The sequence below is a fragment of the Protopterus annectens genome, chromosome 3.part1 (assembly GCF_019279795.1).
Source record: "Protopterus annectens isolate FY-2018-M chromosome 3.part1, PAN1.0, whole genome shotgun sequence".
Taxonomy (NCBI): Eukaryota; Metazoa; Chordata; order Ceratodontiformes; family Protopteridae; genus Protopterus; species Protopterus annectens.
Window position 1 is genome coordinate 356,600,578 of NC_056732.1, and position 24,313 is coordinate 356,624,890.

Genomic DNA, 24,313 nt, shown 5'->3' on the forward strand with positions numbered 1-24,313 from the left:
GAAAAGCATTAATGTTAACACGTTTGTTTTTTTTTTTGTTTTTTTGCACATGCATAAAGACATGAATTTTATATGTGAAGACTTGCATGTTATGCTTTGTTCCTGCATGTCACCTGCATACTCTTGCTATCTATCGCTAATGTTATTGTCATGTAAAGCTCTTGTATCATATATTGGTGTAGTTATATTTCATGTGGAGCTTTTCTCCCTGAGCATCCACTGAAAAGGGTTTTTATGTCCAGTCGGACAGTCCTGGTTAACAAATGCAAAATAAGTAAAATAAAAGTGTACTTAGGAGGCTAAAGTTAAAGCATTGTGTGATGTATATATGATAGATGGTATTAGTAAGCTTAGTATATGACATTGTAGAAATGTGGCAGCACTATGGGGGAAAACCAGATAATGGTAATTATTCATGGAGATTTGTCAGGTTTAAGATACCTCTAATAGAGACCACAGTGTAGGCATAATGGCATTTATTGAGAGATTAATGCTAGGGTATGACTAAGGAGATGGCCTTCGGGCAGACAGTTCTAGCCTAGCTTTAACTGCCTGTCATAGCCAAACTCCATGTTTTGGTTTTCATATTTTTATCTAATTGGTGCATTCATTTATTGGTTAATTGAAACCTGGATCTTGTATAGATATCACTCAACAGACACACTTTGAAAAAGCTGAAGTGTATTATATATCAAGTTATGATTAATTGTGTAAGCATTTATATAGCTTTCCTTTGCATTTTCTGATTAGTACATAGGTGTGATAACTGGACAGGATGGGTCTTTACTTGAGGGATCAACTTATTTACAGGAATTTGCATTGCTCTGTTATGAAGATCCTTGGTGAAGCTGACTTGTATGAAAAAGAAAAGTTGTCATTGCTATTCAAGAGATGCAGTGTTACTAAACCACAGAATTAAATTCATAAAAGTTGCTCAACACATGTCCATTTCATTGTACTGTCAAATTCCAGTTCCCTAGTAAAAATAAGTGTAGGGCATTCCTGAGTTTTATGCAACTAGCTTGTTGAAGTAAATGCAGCTAAGCTTCAGAACTGATTACATGTATTTTATTAAGTAATTATGCAAATGTCTGTTTACAGTTTGTCAAGTAACAATTACAAATGATAAATCAAACCACATAAGTAAGTTTAATTACAAGAAATGTAGACACCAGTATGACTGCAGTTCTAATACCAAGGCACAATTCACAATAAAATAAATTCATGCAGTCATTTTTCTTTAGAGTGGAAAATCTCTTATTTAATAAAAAATCAAACTACTTGGAATATCTCCTTAGTGGTCATTGGACTGAAACAAGGATGCTGTATCTGTCAGCTAACTAACTTGAAATGTTTCTGTGGTGATCTTTGGATCAGTCTTTATTTGGTAATTGAAACATCACAATTACTAGACTGCTTATCTCTGCTAAACACGATCCTCCACTAAACAAATTAACTGTTATCTTCTATGTGTTTCCGTAATATAATTATGATTATACCACTGATTACTGACATAACTTAAAGTTCTCCCAGATGCATAATTATCAGACTTATGTCTCTTCCTACTAAACCCCTATAATTATACAGATTAATGAACATTGATACTTAGCAGTATGAAGCCCTTTTCCACATACCTAAGATTTCTTCATTTTATTCTTTCTTCAGCCAAAAACCTAACACATCAGAAGTGATTCGTGCATAAATTCAAGTTGTATCTACTCTCGTGGAACAGCCTAGTTCGGAACTTGAAAAATGACGTCTGATAATTCTGCAGAAAAATATAGATATTGTGATGTTAAATTCTAAATGATTTGATATGATACAATGCAAGAGAACAGCTACATTTTACAAACATTAGTTTTTATTTTAATACTGGAGTGAAGTACTTTTGTGCTGAGTGTACAGAATGCCTTGTAAATTCTCATGTTTCATTTAGTATGGTCCCAAATTGATCATCTGAAAAGGTGGAAACCCTTGATTCAGAGAGGTGTTACTTAGCCCATCTCAGCAGGAACTCTGACAAGAGTGTGACACTCTAAGGCTAATCACTGAAAAGGTCACTACAGTAGGCCTAACATGGTTTAATGAAATGGGACACCAAACACACTATTCAATCACATATACTGAGAGATGTAGGACTATAGGTAGTGGCTGTATGAATGTAGCAGAAGGACTAGGCAGCGAGCTAAATAAAATGACAAAACACGGGAAAGTCATGTGATGGAAAAATACAACTTTTAACCAGTACAAAAGGGGCTGCAACCTGTGACTATAGCCAAGTTACCCTGCATGAATTACAGTATAGAAAAATGTCTGGGGAACAAAGCATGCTGGGATGTCAGCTAGTGCTGACACTCATAATCTAGTCAAATGAGAAGGTGAATCACATAGTTTACAGTGCCAACTTAAGAGAAAGTCCTAGTATTTACTGAGTGTTAAATGCCATCACTCTGTTTTGCAGGTCACCTCACAGGGCTGGTTTTGTCTGTGTACTTCCATGGGAAGCACAATGTATTAGCACTCTGGCTTCCTGTGCAACCATTGTTTCCAGATACTAATATAGTTAGATCTGTGTCCTCTACACCCAGAATAAGTGCCTTCAGCGAAAGATACTACAAACCACATCACTTATATTGATGTTGAGCCTGTGTTTCATGCAGGGGGTACAAGGCTAGTGGGAACCAGTGCAATAGGTATAGACATGTCTGCGTTTTATGGATAGTTAGAACTTTTTGTAGTATGTCTTAATTGATTTAATCCAATCACATTCCATATAAAGCTACCACCAGTGGTGTAGATAGATAAAGTCCTGACTATATCCCATCTGACCAGACTTTGATTAATGTAGTGAAGCCTGTTGAGCTGGCATGGGGAGGATGGATGTACCTAACCTGGGGGGGGGGGGTAGGGTGGTCTATTAGAAGCAGAAGCAATCCAGAAATGTGCATGCTGCTTAACTGTGGTCTTCAGTGTGAGTGTTCAGAAGTATACACACACACACACACACACACACACACACACACACACACACACACACACACACACACACACACACACACACTCTGATGGTGTAGTAGCCCACTACTATGATGGTTGTGGCATAACCCCTACCCATGGGAGCTGGTAGGCCAGAACTAAGAAAACCCATGATGGCTGCCTGCGTGATGACTTCTGCAACCGCCTCTCACCCAAACAGGAATGAAAAGGAAACAAAAAAAAACAATGGTTGGCACACAGTGGAGAGAAAAAATGTGCAGAAAAAATAGATATAAACATTATTATCTACATGAACAAAATAAATAGATAAAATAAATGTAATAAAATGCTTAGATTATGTTGATAGGTTCATAGGAGATTACTATGCTAATAGTTTAAGAGCCCTTATGAGCCTAGCCAATATAACCCACATTTACCCACTATATGGTCCCTAGACACAAGAGTATGGCATCGGTTTGTGCCTGTATATTGAGTATCTTACAGATTGCCCCTGTCCATAAGGGACATAGACACTACCCCTGGTGTGAATTTGCCATTCCCCATCCATTGATCCAAACTGAATTTGAAGAAGGCCAGGGAAGGGCTCTACTTAATGTAAATAGGAAACTTGTTCAAAAAAAGGGGCAGTATCTGAGACATATATCTGTCTGTCCAGCATGTTTTGTTTGAGTTTCTGACTAAGTTTAGATCCCTAGATTGGGTGACCCTTGTGCTGTTTGACTTGCGGGTGTGTAACAGCTGCATCATGGCTGGATTTTAAGTGCCCTGCAGGTCAGGCATAGGTTACCCTTTAATCGTCAGTAGGAGACAGAGTTAAGAAACAGGGCTTTTGGTCTATCTGCATAGTACACCTATTTGCACCCTGTATTTTCTTTATGAGGAAGGTCTGAGCTCACTCCAGCTGCTGTAAGTGCCTAGTCAAGTACATGCCAAATGGCACATTGTAATTGATTACTGGTCTAATGAAAACTGAGTAAAGCTAGACTATAATTTCTTTGGATCTGCATGTCATACCTTTACTTATAAGTTGTGCCACAAAAAAGGACTTCCTCTCCAATATGGACACATGGCCGTCAAAGTCCAGGCTGCAATCTATTTGTGTACCTAGATCTCTCACCTCTGAGTCTACTCTTAGGGGTGTGCTACTGATGTTGTAATTTGCTGGCGTATTTTACTTTCCAAAGGGTATGATAATGCATTTTTCCCATTTAGTTTTTGGCCATGTTTCTGGCACCACTCAATTTGTCTGGTGTAGACCATCCAGAAGGATATCTACATCGTTAGGGGATTCAATGACTGTCCCCAATTGCAGTCATAGGCAGCCTTTGCCATCCAGAGGACTTCCACATTATCCCTGACTTCAGAGAAGTATATTCTGAACAGGACTGGTCCCAACACTGAGCACTGTGGAAGACAGCTAGTAATTGGCCTCTTGCTGGGTCTGGATTCACCCACTTTAACCATATGTGTCCTGTTCATGATCCAATTGGCTATCCATCTGATGATATAGCAATTTATGCTATGTTTTGTGAGTTTATTTATAATACCTTAGTGGGGAATTGTGTCAAATTGGCCAGGTGGAGGTAGGTGGTATGTACTGTTTTACCCTCACCCATGGCCTTGGTGACTTTCTCAAAGAAATCCACCAGTTTCAGTAGGCATGACCGCCTTGACAAAGCTGACTTGGGTCAGGTTCAATGTTTGGAGGATTCGTATGTCATTATTTATCTGGTCCATGATTATTCTTTCCATGACCTTGCATATAAGACTTGTCAAACACTCTATTAGGACAAAGCCAGTCCAAATGCTGTGGTTAAACAGAGATCCTAATGGGCCTGTTAAGTCCTGATTTAAGCTGTTTAAGAGACAATCCTGTATATCATCATGCCCCACTGAAGCCATGTTTTTAGCTTTAGAGAGTGCAGTGGCAACCTGTTCTTTGGCGATAATTGATGGAATGGCAGAGGGTATTTCTTGGGGGAGAACTGGGTGTGATGGAGAGGTGAAATATGAGCTGAATTTATTGGCCAGCAGGTTTGCTATATCTTCCAGCTGAGTATAGATGAAGCCATCTACAACTAATTCCGCAAATTGTTGTGTGTTGCCCTTAAGACATAACTGAAAAATACCTTCTGGTTATCTTTAGATTTGGAGGCTATTTTTACCTGAAAATATATGTGTCATGGGTATATGCAGGCATATTGACTGTGTCAGAAATATGGGCAGGGGATGTGGGAGTCACACCTCAGTGTCAGATTGACTATCTGCACCCATAGATTGTGTTGCTTCATCACTATCATAATCATCAAATGAGGCTACTGACACATCAGGTGGTAGAAGATCCCCATTACCACTCTCAGGATCACCTATGATAACAAGCAATAAACAACCACCCTGCTACAGGCCCCATGAAGAGCTCAGTGTCTCTCCAACCTAACACCACTCTAAGTAATCAGCTGCAATAACACCTTTATATTTAACCTGACCGGTGGATACATTGTAATATGAAAAGCGCAGTCTGGGTTTGAACTGTCTGCAAACACAGACAGCTAAAGTTAACTTTGTGTATGTGTCTACCTGCTTGAGCTAATATTCATTATCCCCTGGAGAACACTCTGCTTTGGCTTGTAAGCAGCCCCCTCCCCCACACACACACTCATCTTCCATTTCTCTTTATTCCCTTCTGTTTTGATCAAATACTGTGTGTGTTTGTTAATTTAATTAAGAGCACAGTAGCCACCCTCCCCCAATGCCTGTAATTTAAACTTGACCAAACCACACCCACCAGAGTTCAAACCACCCAATCTGCTATTGTAATTACAACTAACCCCTCCCATTACAAATTAATAGCTATCTACAATACATTTGTGTACACACACAAAAGTGACTACCCAATACAAACATACCCAGTAAACACCCCAAACATTTCATACATAAATTCTAACATTGAATATGTGACATTATAAGACATCAATACCTTAACAAACAAGAATTTATCTTCCCTCAATACCAATCATTTTTCAATGTCCACAGTTATAGCCATTGCTCCACTCCCACACCCAAAAGGTCCAATCACAAGCTCATCAGGTCCACCCACACAATCCCCCCCCACTCCCCTTAGCTATCTTCCACTTTAGAACTAGCTTGACTAACCCCATAGCCGCTCTACTCTCCACTCTACTACAATTTCCCCAATACCACAATACTGAAACACCATTATGCCTCTAAAACCCACCTCCTTTGTACTCCTTCCTCTTCTCTTCCCAACCTACCTTCACCTTCTCACAAGTCCTCCAAATTCTAATCACTCTCCCTCCTTTCATATAACTTCTACATACCCCACATGTTAAACACCCCACAACCACTATATCCCCTCATCTCTATTTCTTCAATAGCAACCTCCTATTCCCTTATAAACTAATTTGTGTTCACTGCCTCTCATCCCCAATCCCTAACAGCACTACTATAACACAAATCCGAACTCTCAAACAGGACACTAAGCATTCTAAATTCCTTGTTTCCCATATTCATCAACTTATTACCAACCTTCTCTCTGATGACATTCACCCAAACCCTGGTCCATAATTATATTTCTCTCAAAATGAAGTGTACAAGGGGTTAAAAATTCCTTTCCTGCCTTCACTCCTATGCCTGAAAATGTTTTTTTATTTGTATTCATGTGGTGGCATTTAAAAATGCCTGTAAATGAATAAGCAGTAATACTAAATATGCTTTAGTTAGAAGCCAGAAAGTTTCTGAGTTACTGCTACGGTTATCTATTGTTTTAATTATGAAAGAGCTGTTCCTAAAAAAAAATTCCTGTTCTTTATGTTTCACATGATAAGATTATGAGTTATAAAAATGTCTTTGTTTAGGCAGTTTCAAATACTTTGGGTTAAGCAGATATATTTTGTGTGGGAATACCCATATCTGGGCTTTGCTTCTTAAGGTAAAAAGCCTACACTGTTAGCTTGATACAGAGAACATTATCTTAGAAATTACTGAAAAACTAGAAGAAGTGAAGATGACATTTTGTTTATTCAGCTTCAATGATCATAAAACCAGTCATAACAGCTTAAGTTGCTTCTATCATGCTGTCACATCATTATATGAGCAAGATGGACACGCATACCAGAACCACATAAAGAAGTTCAGCATCACAACTGTATGCAACCTATATACTTTGACTGAAAAATCCATCCTCAATCCTTTTTTGCAAATGGGGTTAGTGTGTCACTCCGACAGTGACAATCATCTTGAGCCATGGGTTACACCACCCGGTGTGGCTAGTCCTGCCACATTAGTTCATCCATACCACCCACTTACAGCCATTTCTGAGTTTCCAATATACTGCATGCCTTTAGAATGTGGAAGGAAATCAGAGCACCCAGAGTGTGTCCACACAGCTGTAGGGAGGACATGCAGACTCCTCACAGAAGGCACCCCAGCAGAGAATCAAACCAGAGAACCTCTTGCTGGGAGGTAACAACACTAACCACTGCACCACTGCAGTTGAAAGATGCAACTTACAAAATAAGTTTTATAGTTAAACTCCAGAGATGAATGAGATTGGATAAATCTGATATTAATGCAAAGAAAACAAGTTCTCAGCATGCTGGTCTTTTCATAAAAATAATTTATTACAAAAATGTGTCTAAGAATGAATCTAACGGATATGTCAGGTATACTTAACTAACTGAGAGGAAATGGATATTTCTTTGTGTTAGCATATTATGAAGACAGTTATGTAGCTGTCTTATGATGTGCTCAAATGTGTCTAATGTATAGCTACTAGTGCAGTAAAGAACTCTGAGGATATTCAGAAAGAGTTGCAACACCACTGTGCTGTGCAAAATAACATGGAAGGCATAGGACAATGTGGCCTAATATGCTGAGTCTGTATGCATACATTGTATCTTAGTGATATCATAATGGGGAAAAGGCTACATGTTAAAACACTGCAACTGCAGTAATGGTAATAACTGAGCTGCTAGAATTGTCATGTTATGGGCTGTCATATGATCAAAGGAAAGGCCTTGAGAGGGTAGCATGTATGATGCTGTGTGCTTTCTGATGTACAATGAAGCACTTCTTAGCTACAACATGGGTACTGAGAACAGCTCATGCAAGACTACCACAGCAAAGTGCAAACTCATGTCATGATATATATGGGGAGGAAAGGTGGACATAGCAAATCAGAAATGGTGAAGCGCAAGCAGAGGAACACACAAAAGGCAGCATGAAGCGAAGACAGGTGGTAGGAGAGGGTATTTTTTTGAGGAATAGGTGCCCTTTATTTCACTTTATAACAAGGGCAGAGGTGAAAAGTAGGAAATAGCAAGTGCAGGGAAGGAAGTAGGGACACAGAAACAAATGTGCAATGCATAAAGAGATTGGCAAGGGAAGTGTTGACATGTAAGGGGTGACACTACAGGGAACGGGGACTGACAGAGGGGAGACAGTTGGCAATGGTGAGTATTAGATCACAAACAGGGAATGGAGGGTAATGCATAAGGAATTGGAACATCACAATGTCTGATGGGCAGGAATGTTAAGGGCCTGCCTGACGAGTCCAGAATGGAACCAACCAAAATATCCATTACCTTCATGGTTGACATCATGGAAAGGTGCCATCAGTTGATGATGGTGAGTATTAGACCACAAACAGGGAATGGGGAGCTGTGCATAAGGAATTGGAACATCACATTGTCTGCTGGGCAGAAATGTTAAGGGCCTGCTTGAGTGGTCCAGAATGAAACCCACCAAAATATCCATTACATTCATCACTGACATCATGGTTAGTTGCCATCCCTGATACCCAGATGGATGTAGGCAGCTGATTGTGCATCTCTATCATTTGTACAAAAAGATTTCCTAGCTGTCAGTCCCCCATGATCCTCACAGCATGATGCACCAGCCAGTGGATGATACTGGCTGGGGGAACCATATGACTCCTCTCAGAGGAAGAATCTTTCCCCTCCTCCCAAGAGGTGGACCAAGAGGCCACCAACAAACTCTCCAGGTCACGTTCCAGTGGGCTACCTTTGTCACTCTGCAGAGTGGTAGCCCAGAAGATTGCTGCTGACTCAGAAAAAGGCATAGTGACCACTGTAGAGTCAGTCGGCCACTGTTTCACCTCAGTCTACACCAAGCTGACCCCTTAGAAGGAGGAAAAAATAGAAAAGTAAATACAATGGACTAGTTTTCATTTATGACACTGGATTGAAATATTGTAGCATGGGAAGCTATAAACTGCACATTCCCCTTGCCTGGAAAGCCTTTTATGTTTCCTTAGACAGGTTAACTGAACAAATTATATCTCATAGGCCACAGTAAAACATAAAACAGACTGTAGTCAGTACTACATATCTTTGACATCAGAAGGCAATTACAAGAACATGTGACAGGCAAGATGTCCAGTGCCAAATCAAGTATAAAATACTTAATGATAGAAAGTTGGTTTCCTTTCCTTAATCTCTGCCTGCAGTTGGTGGAATAGGTCTTGGTCTTGCCTTTGTAGATCACTGCACTTCCGCCTGCACTGCTAACTTGAGCAGGTGATGCAACACTGTCACCCAGGTGCAGGCATCAGTCACAGAGTGTGCCATCATACTGTTCCAGAAGATGCTTCCTGTATAGTCCCTGTACTGCAGATAGAATAAGATTTTTGTTTTTTGACTGCACCAAACAGAAGAGCTGATAAAATCAGCACCTGAATAGGCCATGGTCATTTTGCAGGTCAGAAAAAGAAATACAATTATAGGCTGGTGATCATGGTCACACATAGTAGAAACTGTGTGTTATTCATTATTGAGCAGTATGGCAGCACAATACAGTGTATTGCCAATGTAGACATGCGGTGCTATGAATTTCACAGTGACAATAAACATGTGAACTATGCACATGACCATCTGCCCAGGCATGGGAAGAGATGAACATGATGGGGCTTATTGTGGCTGCTAAAACATTGTGTTAAAGGTGATGTTCAGAGAAGGCTAAATCAAATTACCTCAGTAGTACAATAAGTACACTACAAGACATATTATAGCTCAATAAAAAGCATGATCACCTTATTGTGGGAGATTATATTATTACAAACAAGTTAGTAAATGGAATGTAGTGGGTAACAGTATACTGCCATATAGGCAAACTGACAGCAGACAGGACACCTGGTAATAGACCAAAGGACTGCAGTATACACAGAATAGTGAAAAGACATAACTGGAATGGACACTGAGGAGAACAGTATGTGTGTGTGTATCACAGAACACGGCAAGACAAGTAACAGTCCTGCTGTGAGAGGCTACACCTTGACCGTGGAGGAAGGATTTCATGTGGCCAGAGGAAAAAGGAGGATGGTGGAGGCATGGTGCTATGTGAAAAGTGCCCTGAGTGGTAGAGAAATGAAGAGTGATTTCAAAGATCATACAATGATATTAATGTGCCATTAAACACACACACACACACACACACACACACACACACACACACACACACACACACACACACACACACACACACACACACACAGCAGTGGACTGTGCCTGATTTGAACCTTACACCTGTCTATGCATAGAAGATGAATGTCATGTAATGTCACAGTAGCAACACCACATATGTCTGAGTGTAACACTGTCACATCGCACTTTATGGAGTATAATAGTGTCATTGCATGCTGAGGAGAACATGCTGGGAGGAATGTAGAACATGGATGTGGAGTCACATTGATGTGAAAAATTGCATCAAAAGTAATAGTTCTATGTATAAACAACACAAGTTGTCTGCTGGCAGTTTAGAACCCCTATATGTATAGGTAAAGTAGCTTGCAAACACAGTAATGTTACTGCCACAGCACAGGGTTATTTTGACTACTGTCAAAGTGCATGTTATACAGGATGACATCATCACTGTATGCTGCAATGAGATGTTTGGAGTAGGTTTTGACATAGCTGTGGACTCATATTGTTCTAAAATTGTCAAGATGATGATTTTTGACTGCAGTGAGAATAAACCCCCTACCTAAGTATTTACAAAGCACAGTACATAAAGCAAGTGCCATGGCACAAGTCTGGCTTTACAGGTGTCAGACAGCACTTTATAAGGGATGGCATCACCTGTGTCTGGTTAGAAGAGGATAGCAATTGCAGTGTCCCACATGCAGGTGTGAAATGGTCTCTTGAATATCAGCCAACTGAACACACACACACACACACACACACACACACACACACACACACACACACACACACACACACACACACACACACACACACACACACACACACACACACCAGTTGACTTCAGACAGAACAGAACCCCTACCTAAGTAAACCAACTACACAACTCAATATTTAATCCAAGTGCCACAACTCAAGTCTGACTTTTTCAATGATGCAGGACAATTTATAGTGGATGACATCATTTCTGGATGTTTAAGAGAAGATGTGAGGCCTGAATTAAATGGTTGTGTAGGCATGTGCAGCTGTCAAAATATTGGTACTCCATGGAATTGTACTTATGATTATAGAATACATAATTACATTCTTCTGACTAGACACACACATAAGTTGACCACAGTGAGATTAGAACACCTACCTAATTAGGTATACTAGCTACAAAACTCAGTATTTAACACAAGTGCTTTGGCACAAGTCTGACTTTTACAATGCTGAAGGATGATTTATAGTGGATGACATCATCATTGGATGTTTGAGAGAAGATGTTGTGAGGCCTGAATTAAATGGATGTGTAGGCATGGGATTGTACTGATGACTGATGGATACACAATTATGCTCTTCTGACTAGACAGACAGACACACACAAAAACACACAAGTTGACTGCAGTGAGATTAGAACCCCTACATATTTAGGTACACCAGCTAGAAAACTCAGCAATTAAAACATGTGACATGGCACAAGTCTGACTTTTAAGCTGCTATCGTACAATTTATAGTGGATGATATCATCATTGGATGTTTGAGACAAGATGTTGGGAGGACAATATGAAATGGATGGCTAGCCATGTATGACTGTCAAGATATTTAAGTTCTGCATGTTACCAGATTGATGAGTGTGCAAAGTATAGTATTTGCTGTTGTGTTTCCAATGTGTGGTATTACTTTAAGAGACAGCCTTACAAACTATATGCAAACAGCTGTCCATATTACTACAAGTACTGAAAAATCTGAATCTGTATTTTCAGTAAAGATGTACATGGTATATAAGAAAGCAATTTTTATTTATTTCTGTAGTGTAGTTGATATATTTGGGAACAAATACTAAGAGACCAAGTTTCGAGTGCATGGGTGTAGGTAACACATGACTACAGTGTAAATATGTGTTCTTTCCTTAAAAACCGCCTTCCCTTTGTTTGTGTTTTTACATGTACTTTCATGGGATGAAGACTAAATGAGCAGTAAACATAAGTAATACATGCTAATGTGCACTTTCCATAACACACCACCAAGCAGCTGGTTTGCATGATTAATGGCAAAGTGTTTGCTCATGTGAGATACACATTTACACTGCTTTTCCCATTTGCTTGTAGGTAAGCAAAGAGCAAACATAAGCTTTGCTTCATTGATAAAATTATGACAGTTCTATTGGTTTACTTACCTCCACGCAAACATGCTAAGTGGAGCGGCACAGCAGTCAGCACTTTGGATAGCACTGAGTGTAAGAAACAAGCCTGCTGCTTAGCTGACTCTGTGGAAGCAGGTGTATGTGTAGTGAGATATTAATTTTGAGCACAGATACGATAATCCAGGGTTTGAATCCAGCGGTATCTAATGCTTTTAAATAAGTATGCACAATCTAATGAAATAATTCTTTATTCTGCTTTCACTGTGTGCTACCTTAACACAATGTGTTTAAGAAGCATTGAGTGGAGTTTAGCCACCACTGAAGAGCAGTTCACCATCACTCAGCATTGGTGAGTGATGCCAAACTCCATGTAAATACACTGGAAAAAAAGTGAAGTGCTTCATTGTGTTTTTGCACCTAAGTGTGTGGTGTATAATTCTATTTTTTGACCACACTAAAGGTGTTAAAATGGGGTAGAAAGGAAAGTGGTGAAATGGAGGGGCAAGCAGGGGAAGAACAAAGAAAAAGCAATATAGGAATGTGCAGCAAGGAGGTAGGAAAGAATCATAGCTTTCCACTTCTGATTAAAATATGTATACAATATTAGCTGATTTTGGGTTGTCACATCAACAAAGATGGGTGACAACAAAGCAATCATGTTGTATAGCCAATTGGACCAAATCAAGTGTGACGAAAAGACTCATGTGTGAAGTAGAGAGCTAGTATGGGATGATATTCTTTTGTGGAAAAGGTGCCATTTTTTTATTTTTTACTTCAGTAAAAGGGGAATGTTGGGTAAAGGATATAGGTATTAATGGGTCAGGTAAGTAGGGTAGGTGAGGAAGTGGATGCAGGCAAACAGGAAAGTAGGGTAGGTGAGGAAGTGGATGTAGGCAAACAGAACAAACAACAAAGACACAGGGATGGTGAGGGACACACCAAGTTGGGGGACACCATGATTGGGGATAGGGAGGGGACATTGGATGCCCATGCCCATCAAACATGTAGACAGTGAGAATCTAATACTCACCTGCAGAGCTTTTATCACTATTCCCTTACTCTGCTGACCATTGGAATGCTTGACATCTTCATTTATGTACTATAATAGAGAGCATCCTCTCCATCTGGCATAGGTGTGCACAAATGGTGCTGTGCACAACCCTTCACACCAAGCCTGGAATCTCCTGGCAGGTGACAAAGTCCCCACCTCCTCTACTACTCCCAGAGAGTACAACTGCACCAGCTGCTGGGGTAAATGTAGCTGATGTGGAGGGCCCAGGTAGTGCAGGGGCAGCAGAGGCAGTACTGCCAATGGTTGGATCCTTGATGTGTTGGGCATCAGTGCAGTAGCCAGGGGAGGAGGGCAGGCTGAGCCACAGTGTTTGGCCTACCTCCCTGTGCTTTAAAGCATTTTGTGAATTGTCAGAAATTGATGAGATCAAAACATTGTGAATATGCATATAAAAATAAAAAAAGAAATAAAGGTTGGGGTGGGAGAAAAAAGAGATAATTAATACCATCATATGTGACATACAATGAATTATTACAATATAAACAATTTGTTTCTACTTTTATATTTAAGTATACTTCTTAACAACTACAAACTATAACTGATGATTGCGCAAAGTAATCCTTATAATGTGCATATATTGTACAAATGCTTGGCCAAATAATACAGATTAAGTTAACAGCTAGTATTTATGCCACTTCGGTTGAAATTATTATATTTTTTAATTATTTTACTATATATTTGTTACTTGTGGTATTTGAACCCACAGTGTCTAACTACAGTATTATAACTGACTCCTACATTTAGCTTGTGCTACAGACTGAAGCATGCATGCTTGATTTTACAGTTAAGGTATGCATGCTTAACTTGTTACTATTGTATAGAAGAGCAATACTTTAGATAATATAATAGTTATGTTGTGCTGCATACATACCCCTTGCTTCCCTCAGTCTTTCTATTTGCTCAGCATTTGCTTTCCTGTTTGCCATTATGTTCTGGTTGGTTGTGGAATAAAAAGAAGAGAACAAGAGAAGAGCATTATGCATACCAGTCTTGCCTACATGCAGCTGTCTATCTAGTTTAAATTCTGTTTATCTGTATACTTACACAACTGTGGGATTTTATCAGTCCTAAAATCAACCAGCCACAGATTGAGTGTATCTTGCTTATGGCTTTTAAAGTCATTAAAATGGTGCCTGCAATATTCTTCAGTGCATAGAATGCCAGTTGCACTGGAAACAGCTCTTGGCTAGATTGTTCCATGTCTCAGACTTGTAATGGGAGCCCTATAGTTTCCCTGCAAGAGCCTTTGGCTGTGGCACTTTACAAGGAGTCCAATGAAAATTGTGGACTCCTCAACACCCTACCTTTGAGCCCTAAATTGTTCATCTTCCCTTCTACCTGCAGACATGTCCACTTAGGGAAAACAGCAGCAGTTAAGAGTGCTTTCCCACCAATTCATGTTATCATGTTTCCCAAATAACTATGCCAACTGTGTTTGAGCAATGTTAATTGGAAAGTTTTTGAAACAGGAAGGTTAATCTGGCAATTGGCATTAGTTTATGGGCTGGTAATTCAACTTTACAGATATGTATTAGGGGCATACATTTAATTTGTTTTACTCAAATGATTTTTATTTTGATGAAATACAATAATTTAATACATTCATAACATTCAATAACTATTTACAGTATTTACATTCAGCCTGACAAAAAGGATTCAGATAAAAACATTTGCAGTTAAATAATAAGTTATTATATAAACTATGATAGTTAGGAAGAGTTTGGTTCCATCTCTAGGGTATCAATCAAATTCACAACTTTCCTCCACGGACTATTAACCAATGGCTTAGGAAAAGTTCTTAACTCTTTAGTTCTTTTCTCCATTAGTATGCATTTCTTTAGTGATGATAGGAATTCCTCCATTGTGGGTGCTACATTAGAGTTCCATCTTCTAGTTATACATTTGCTGGCTATTGCTAACATTGTCCACAACAAATACAGGTCATCTTTCTTCATATTATTACTATTAACAACATTCAAAAAAATTAAAGACTTTGTCAAAACTAATATATCAGTATAGATAGCTTGAAGAAATGTGTTAACCTCATTCCAATATGGTTTAAGATTAATACAGTCATAAGGGCGGCCACTGTGGTGAAGCGGTTAGCATTGCCTCTTCACAGCAAGAGGTTCTCCAGTTCGATCCTTGGCTGGGGTGCCTTCTGTGCTGAGTCTGCATGTCCTCCTTGTGGTCGCGTGGGTCTCCTCTGGGTGCTCCAGTTTCCTCCCACATCCCAAAGACATGATGTAGGTGGATTGGATACTCTAAATTGTTCCTAGGCATGAGTGCGTGTGTGCATGTGTGTGCATGCCTTCTGTGGAAGGTTGGGTGCCAGGCTGGCAACTTGACACCATAAAACTCCACTGCAAATCATGAGCGGACAGGTGATCTGCTGTGGCAACCCCCTAACCAGGAAAAGCCGAAAGAAGAAGAAGATTAGTGCAGTCATAAAAAATATGAGACCAGTCAGCATTAGTGGACAGATGACATCTCCAACATAACTTGCTGTTTGAAGGGTTCATTTTTGAGAGTTTCTCAGGTGTCAGAAAGGATCTGTGTAGACATTTCCAATGAAAAATCCTCCAGAATTGTAAGTAAGAAGTTAGTTTAACTGAAAATAATATATTTGTTTTATCTTCCATTGATAATGATACTTGAAACCCTTTAGTTATGTATTGCCAGTAAGAATCTTTAGGAGCTGTCTTTTAGACAATTAAAGTGTTATATAGATATGACAATTCATTCTTAACATTGATATTATTATATAGATTCCAAAAATCCAGTTTATAATTTTTGGTACAGTTTTGAAGGATGATTTTGAATGTTAAATGTAGCAGCAGTTAAAGCAGGGTAAAATGTTATTTCAGAATATGTCTACAAAATGTTTGCATACATATTTTAAATATTTTAAACAATTTAAAACTTTTTAAAAATATTTTATAATATTTTATATGTAGTAGGATGTGACATCAGAGTTGTTTATAGCGTTTTACTACAAAAGTGATGTCACTTTAAATATTTTATGTATAACAGGATGTGACATCAGAGTTGACTTCAGTATGTCCAAACAGGATGTGACATCAGTAGTTGACTTTAGCATTTTGCTATAAAAGGGATGCTAGTATGTTTGTTTGTTAGTGGCCTGATGAAGATTCGTTGAAAGCGCTAGCCCTGTGTTTTAATTATTTTAATAAACGTGGTTTCTACTGGACGCTTGGATTTATTTTTACATGCTGGCTGCGTGTTTTTTCTACAAGCTATTGCCCAGTGGATGAGTAGGTTCGAATGAACACTCTATGGTGATTTTGACTCTTGTTTATTGGATTAAGAGTTCGCAAAGTAAAGCAGTTTATAGTTTACAGCTTCGTTTCTCTTTGTGGAACATTTGGTCACCTTCTGTGACTGACTTGAACTGAACACAGCAAGTATACTTCCCACTATTTAAGCCTGTTTTTTTGTTGTATTATTTATATAAAGCTTACTATGGATAACAGGTCTTACAAGGGAATGACTCAAAGACAAAATTAAGATAGAGATAGCTGTAAATATCTACCATAGTAATAGGGTAATACTGAAACTCATAACTTGTCTGTTGTGTTATCACAAGTCATAGATATTACTGAGCTCTTTCCCTGTCATAAAGTGCTAATATATTAAACATGACTTTATAATAACTGAAAACATGACATCTGACATATAAATAATATCTAGGATACAATAAGGAAATCAACATATTAAAGGCAAAGTAATTATAGTTCAATCAAAATTATTCATACATATATTTGCTAGGATTTAGCATGGTGTTTGAATATCCTTACAGTTATTACCATTAGTCATAAGCATTTCCTGTAAATGTATAAGCCTATACAAAACACTTGCTAACTACATAGGAAAGTTATTTATAAAGCTCTATTTATAAAAATACACCAGTATGTTCACTAGAAATAGTGGCTATAATTAACTGTTTACAAGAAAAAAATGACATTTCTGTATATATTTGATCACAAAATATAGTCACTATTATAAAAGGGAACCATGAATATGTTTGTAGACAGTGTAGCTCATAATTCTTGTAAAAGAAGCCTACTATGCTATATTAACCAATCAGAGACTTGATATTCACAATTAGGCTTGCATATACACATTAGATGTAATGTAATCTGATCTGCATGCATAGAATGCATGATGTCATGAGCTAAGTAAGAAAGCTTCACTACTTAAATTTCAAACTGACATTTTCCCGCCCAGCACACTGCATAGTACAGTTTCCTGACCTCACTTTAAATGTATCACAAAGTCTGCTTATTTACAGTAATAAATGAAAAGTTTAACTGTCAGATACTTCCAAACAGTAAAATCACATTCAATGCCAATGAGAGAGAAAACAGTACTTTAACATTAAACTCCACAGGAAACATAACTTGTAACCATTTAAAACCCTTGTGCCATAAAACATACAAGCATATAACTGTCAGAGAGACCCAATTTATGTCAAAAGTCAGTAAACAGCTTTTTGTTCACACAGGTACCAACATATATTCTGAAACAATCAGAAGTTATAAATATTAAAGAAACTAGTTAATATATACTAAATCATAGATATGCCCTGTTATCCTCATGTATCCAAAACAGTTTTGATAAATTAATCTAAGCAGTGACTATGCCTGTGTAATAACTCAGAAGAACATTTAGCAGGGCAAAGGGCTATATATTATTTGAAATACAGCATGTCATCTTAAGGTCATAAAAGCAAAGATAGCTTACTGTTCAGTTATATCACTCAATAAACCAGTAATACTAATACTAATATACTAAAAGCATAAACCGTTATTTCATTTGTATATGAACAAAAAAAAAGTATAGAAATGAAAAAGCAAAAAGAGAAAGAAAAGCAATAAGAAAAAACATTTCATGACATACCTTACTTGAAAATTTAGCAAGTATAAAAACAAATTAAAGTCCAGTTGCAGTAGATGCTTTGAGAGATTTCATGGGAACACCAATTTTTTACTCCGTTTTTTGTTTTTTCTTTTTAACATCAGTCTAAGAAGATTTATCAGTAACTCTCTCCAGAGATGTAGATGCCCATTTCATATCTTCAGGTAAGGAAATAATGTTATTGTTTTTAATAAAGGCAGTGGCTTCCTCTTGGGCATTAAATGGTCTCATTTCATTCTGATATAGAATTTTTATTCTGGCAGGAATGACAAGCTGAGTTTTGATGTTATTCTGCTTTAACAGTTTTATTAATGGCCAAGTTTTTTTCCTCTGTTCCAAAACCCTGGCAGAATAGTCATTATCAAACCTAATTGGGTTTTGATTAAAATTTAATGGACTTTTCCTCCAGGCAGATTTTAGGACCAACTCCTTATCCAAATAAGATAGAAACTTTATGACTATTGATCTGGGAGGAGTAGAGGAGGATGTTGACACTGTCTTTCCTAAAGCTCTATGAGCCCTTTCAATACCAAAGGACAGACTCTCCTTTAAATTTAAAATCTCTGGAATTCAGGTATTCAGGAAAGAAATTATATCTTCTCCTTCAGCTCTCTCAGGGATGCCAAAAATCCTTATATTTGACCTTCTCTCCCTGTTTTCCAGGTCATCCACTTTATTGAGAAGCCAAATGTTTTGTTTGATGAGAACATCTTTCTGGCTTTCTTCTTCCTTCAATCTTCCATCAAGATCATTTAGGGATGCTTAAGTGTGTTATTCTGGATTGATGTTGCTGTATAAGTTCCTTGAGAGAATCTGTTTGTTTCTGACGATTTTCCTTGAGGTTTTGTAAATTCTCCTTAAAATCATCCATTTTATGAGAGTTCTTGTAGAGCAGATGTCACAAGCTGCATTTCATTTTTAAAGCCATGTCAGAGTGAGAAGTCTTCGAAGTGCTCATCTCTACAAATGATATATTTTCCTTTATAATTTGACACGAAAAAAAATTCCTACGTTCACCAAAGTTACTAATAATATAGTTTATATGTTCATCTATCAATTCTAAGGATGTTTGCTAAAATAAAATAAGTTATTTCCTGCTTTTTATACTAGTTTCATGGAGCTCTGAAAAACTGCTGCTATCATTTGGCCATCTTGGCTCCACCCCCCCAGGGCATAAATTTTATGACCTGACACATTTTTGTGTTGCTTTACACACTGATAAATTTAATTTGTACAGTGTGGGATACAAACCTATGCATTAGAGATAAAACATATTCTTCCATAGGTGATTTTTCATCCTTGCCAAAGAAGAAGTGCTTGTTTGATATGCTCATGAATTATATATATCAATACACATGACGGAGTGGTTAACCATGCATGTGTGTGTGACCTGTGTGACCTAACAAGGTCCTGGTTTATACAGTCATGTGCGTTTGATTATTATTCAGGCCTGAAGGGTATCCAAGGCCAGAGAAGACAATTATAGCATTCAGTATGCCCTCTCTTACACATATAATTCATAATAGCTCCACTGCTATACATACTTATTGTTATTTATAATTATGTTTAAATGTTTTTATTTGCTTTTTAAAATTGAGTAGACAAGCATTAATAAAATTGGGAATGTGCTAGATTAGAGCTTTGACACACTTGTACTGTGAGTATTAACTTATACCAGTTGCCACAGGGAAGGTTAGACTGCAAGTATAGTTTTGCCGTCATTACTGCGCAGACTGCTCATTGCAACTGAGACCTTGTCTATCAGACCTGCTCATTAGTTATACATATACATTAAATAATTGAGTGTTTAAACATGGATGTCTGTAGTATGACAGTTCAGAAAATAAATGTGCAATTGTAGAACCATAATTCTACTGATACCCACAATAATGCATTTAAAAACAACAAATGAAAAAGAGAAAACACCAAAAACAACAGCACAGTACCAGGAACCACTGTTTATTCCACAATTGTTAGCACTGTCATTGACAAGACTTCATCAGACATAATGAAAAAGCTAAAATCACTTCATTGAAATACTCTCTGCAAATCATGTGAATGCAATCACATGACAAAAATTCCATACTTTTTAAAAAAATACACACAAATTTCATTGACTAAAACTAATTTTATCTGTTATAAGCTTTCCTTTTTAAAACACCACTGATGCTAATAACATCATTAAGACCAAATGCATTTAATATATATCTGATATCCTGTGTATGCCAAATGCGCCTGCTATAGTTATTTCTATGTTTAATTACTGTATTGTTTGTATTATTGTACATACAAACAAGTCCCATTTCATCCACAGTATTAACAAGACATATGGCATTAGTACAGTCTCAGCTATTTGCACATGTGTTAATTACAGATTTAGTGCAATGACTGATCATACAATCATTTATGACTATTATTTGCAGTAATGGAGTTCTGTCTTCTCTTTGAATGGTGTTCATTCTTCTGTTACCTGAGCAATAATCTGAGACATGCAGTCTGTAAGGCATTTTCTATCATTGTCATTAAAATGTATGATAATACTAAATGGCAACAATATACAGTTTTCAACAAAGGCAGTCGCATTATCACAGTTGATCCTGACAGTGGAAATGTGGGACTCTTGCTACCTGATGCCAGAGTATTGGCAGACTCTGCTGATGGTGGTAGTCAAACACAGGTACAGTAGTGGGTGCAGAGGTTGAATCTGACAGTGAGGTTGACATTCAGCCATCCCCTGTATTTCCATCAGGCACAGCCAGTTGGCCTATGCAAACCTAGTCCAGTGAGCCCTGAGATATTGGACAGGTGAAGAGTAAAACACTTGATCAGGTTAGTGTGGTAACTGTGGCTTCAGTGCCTGTTGACTCTGGCCGTAGCAAAAAGTGTGGGTGAGCTGTCATACAAGAGGGTTGTTAGGGGTGTTTGGAGGAGGTCTTTTGTCCACCCTCCATTTGATCCTGGTGCGTCTTTCCTTGCCACTAGACATATGTTTAGGGCCATTATAGAGGTGCAGGTATATTCCAATACACCCATGTAGCATGAGGCGTTCTTGTTAAAGTGCAAGCTGGAGATTTTTATATTTTTTACTGGCCTTTTTGTCGTATTTTCATATTCCAATATGCCTCTGTGGAATAGGGTTGTAGATGTGGCACAGGCTGAATCACATGACAGCCTGCACCATATTGCTGATTCAATGGATCAGATGAATGGCAGGTTGGAATGGTCCATGTCAGTGATGGAACATCTGCTGGAGGGGATAGCATCCATGTGGATGTAGGTCAGCCACATCTGATGTTAGCCACTGTGGCTATGTCTGATCACACTCCCGTAACAGCACTACTTTCACTGATCTGGCAGTGGTTGAGTTGTCCACACCCAGACATGCTAGGCTATGGGGTCGTGGTCCTGGGCATACGTGAGGAGAGCTCGTCCAGCAGACATCAGTCACATTCAGGTAGCAGCAGTGCATCTGACCATGGACATGGACATGCCAGTGCAACTCCTGGCAGAGCCAGTTCTCACAGTCTGGGATGACAATGATGAACTGTCACTTCTACCATGCACAGCTCACACCTGTTTGACATACCAGGATGTAGAGTTAGCAGAACTTAGCTGTGTTCTTACAGACACTCACACACCATTTTCACCTGAAGTGCACATACAGATACACTCACACAAGGGACAGTTGTGAGGCTTACAGCTCATTCTGTCTCAGTAGCTATTTGATATTTTATCCAAATATCTGCCTGCTTTTCTTTCTTACTCACACACACTCACTACATTTGTGTCAGCCTAGCCCCCTCCCACAATACCCTGTGCAAATGATGATGCTGATTGTGCCATGTACTTGTTTTCTACCTTCTGGATTCAGTGATACATAAGTCTTTTATCTGATGCTCAGGGTGCATAGCTGACTTAGTGCTTAGTATATCTATGTTTGTGATGCTGTTTTGCAAACTCAATTGCTTTCTTATAGGTTTTTGTAATATGCACATCCCTCCCAACCTCTTAGACCAACAAAGCTGGACCAAGCCATGAATAAAAGTGGGACAAAGGCCCAACAAATATTTTGTCTTGCAAACTTAGTTGATTGGATAACAGATTTTGCATTACTATATGACTTTTTGGGGGATATGAAGTCTGAAACAGAAATGTTTGTCATTATTTTCTAACTTCATTATTTAGTGATTTGCCAGTACAAAAGTATGAGGCCAAACTGTGGATATTCTTTGAAAATCTGTACTTTTGAGATGGATGTATGAATGTGTGAATCTTTGAAGCATGAAACCTATTAGTTGATGGAGGACACGTATTCACATAAGTCACTGCTGTCACATATTGATGTCATTGCTGTAAAAATCACCCACCTTCTACTTATTTACATTAGCAAGTAACAGTATGCAAGGATAAGGCATTCATTTGTACTCTTAGACATTTATTTTTCTATTGCAGGTTCAACACTTATCTTGGAATTCTGGCAGTTGCAAGACTTTTAATTTGGAGGTAACTCTGTGATGCTAGCAGTTCACAGCCATTACATGGGTAAATAAAGGTTGTGAGCATTGGCTGGCATCAATATTACTGTTATGTATGTGCATAGGATGAAGGTTTTAGCCCCTTAGGTGGTGACTGTGTGTGCTATCCATTGCCTCTTGGCCAGTGCGAGGACATATTGTGCAAGCCTATGTCTGCCTACATGCACAGCAGCTGCGGGTTCCTCCACTGGCTCCTTGCTTGTGTATGGCTGTGGTGACCCTGCCAGTGGTGGTGGGATGTGTGGCCCTTCCCCTTGATATTCCTTCTGAAGCAGTTTTCTCAGGATAATGTCCTGGAGCATGGCATAGATGGTGAATATTTCAGCACATGTATGGGGACTGTACTGCAGGGGTCCCCCAAATGTATCTAGGTACTAGAACTGCAAATTCAGCAGCCCAAACACATGCTCTATGATATTTCTTGTTTGAGCATTTGCCTTATTAAAGCGTTTTTCAATTGGTGTGTATGCATTTCTGATGGGCATCATCAGCCATGGTTCCAGTGTATAATCTGCATCCCTCGGTAAATGACCCTGTGGGATATTCCCCTAGAGAACATCTCATACAGTTACTAGTTGTGCCAGATATGTGAGTCATGATAACTGCCTGAGTTGTCAGCATACACATTCAGCATGATTCCTTTAGCATTACACACAACCTTGCAGTTAATGGAGTGGAAACCCTTTCTATTTATGAGCAACCTTCCATGTTACCTGTGTGTTGGTTTGATTTCTACATCTGTACAATCTACAGCACCAAAGATTTCAGAGTAGTGCGCTACAGTATAGAACTCCTGTATAGTTGTGGCTCTGTCCTCAGGTGCACAGGGAAAGTATATGTAGTCACTAGCATGTTGTAGCATAGCATTCAGGAATTGATGTAGGATCATGGATGCTAATGCCTGTGACACTGCAGCATGTCCCCTGATGGTCTCTGGAAGGGTTTTGTAGATAATATTCCAAGTCCTACACATACCTTAGGCTCCACCAATACTGGTTCCCCTCATTTTGCCTTTACTGTCAGTTGAGGGTGATAGGGGTTGCAGAGTTCTTGTAGTGTGTCTCTATCCACTCTGTGAAAAGTTAAATAGCGTCTAAACATCCTTCTCCTTCTTGGATGTAGCCTATTAGCAGTAGCAGCAGCATAGATATGGGCCTGCTGCATATACATGCGAATAAGGGAAACAGCA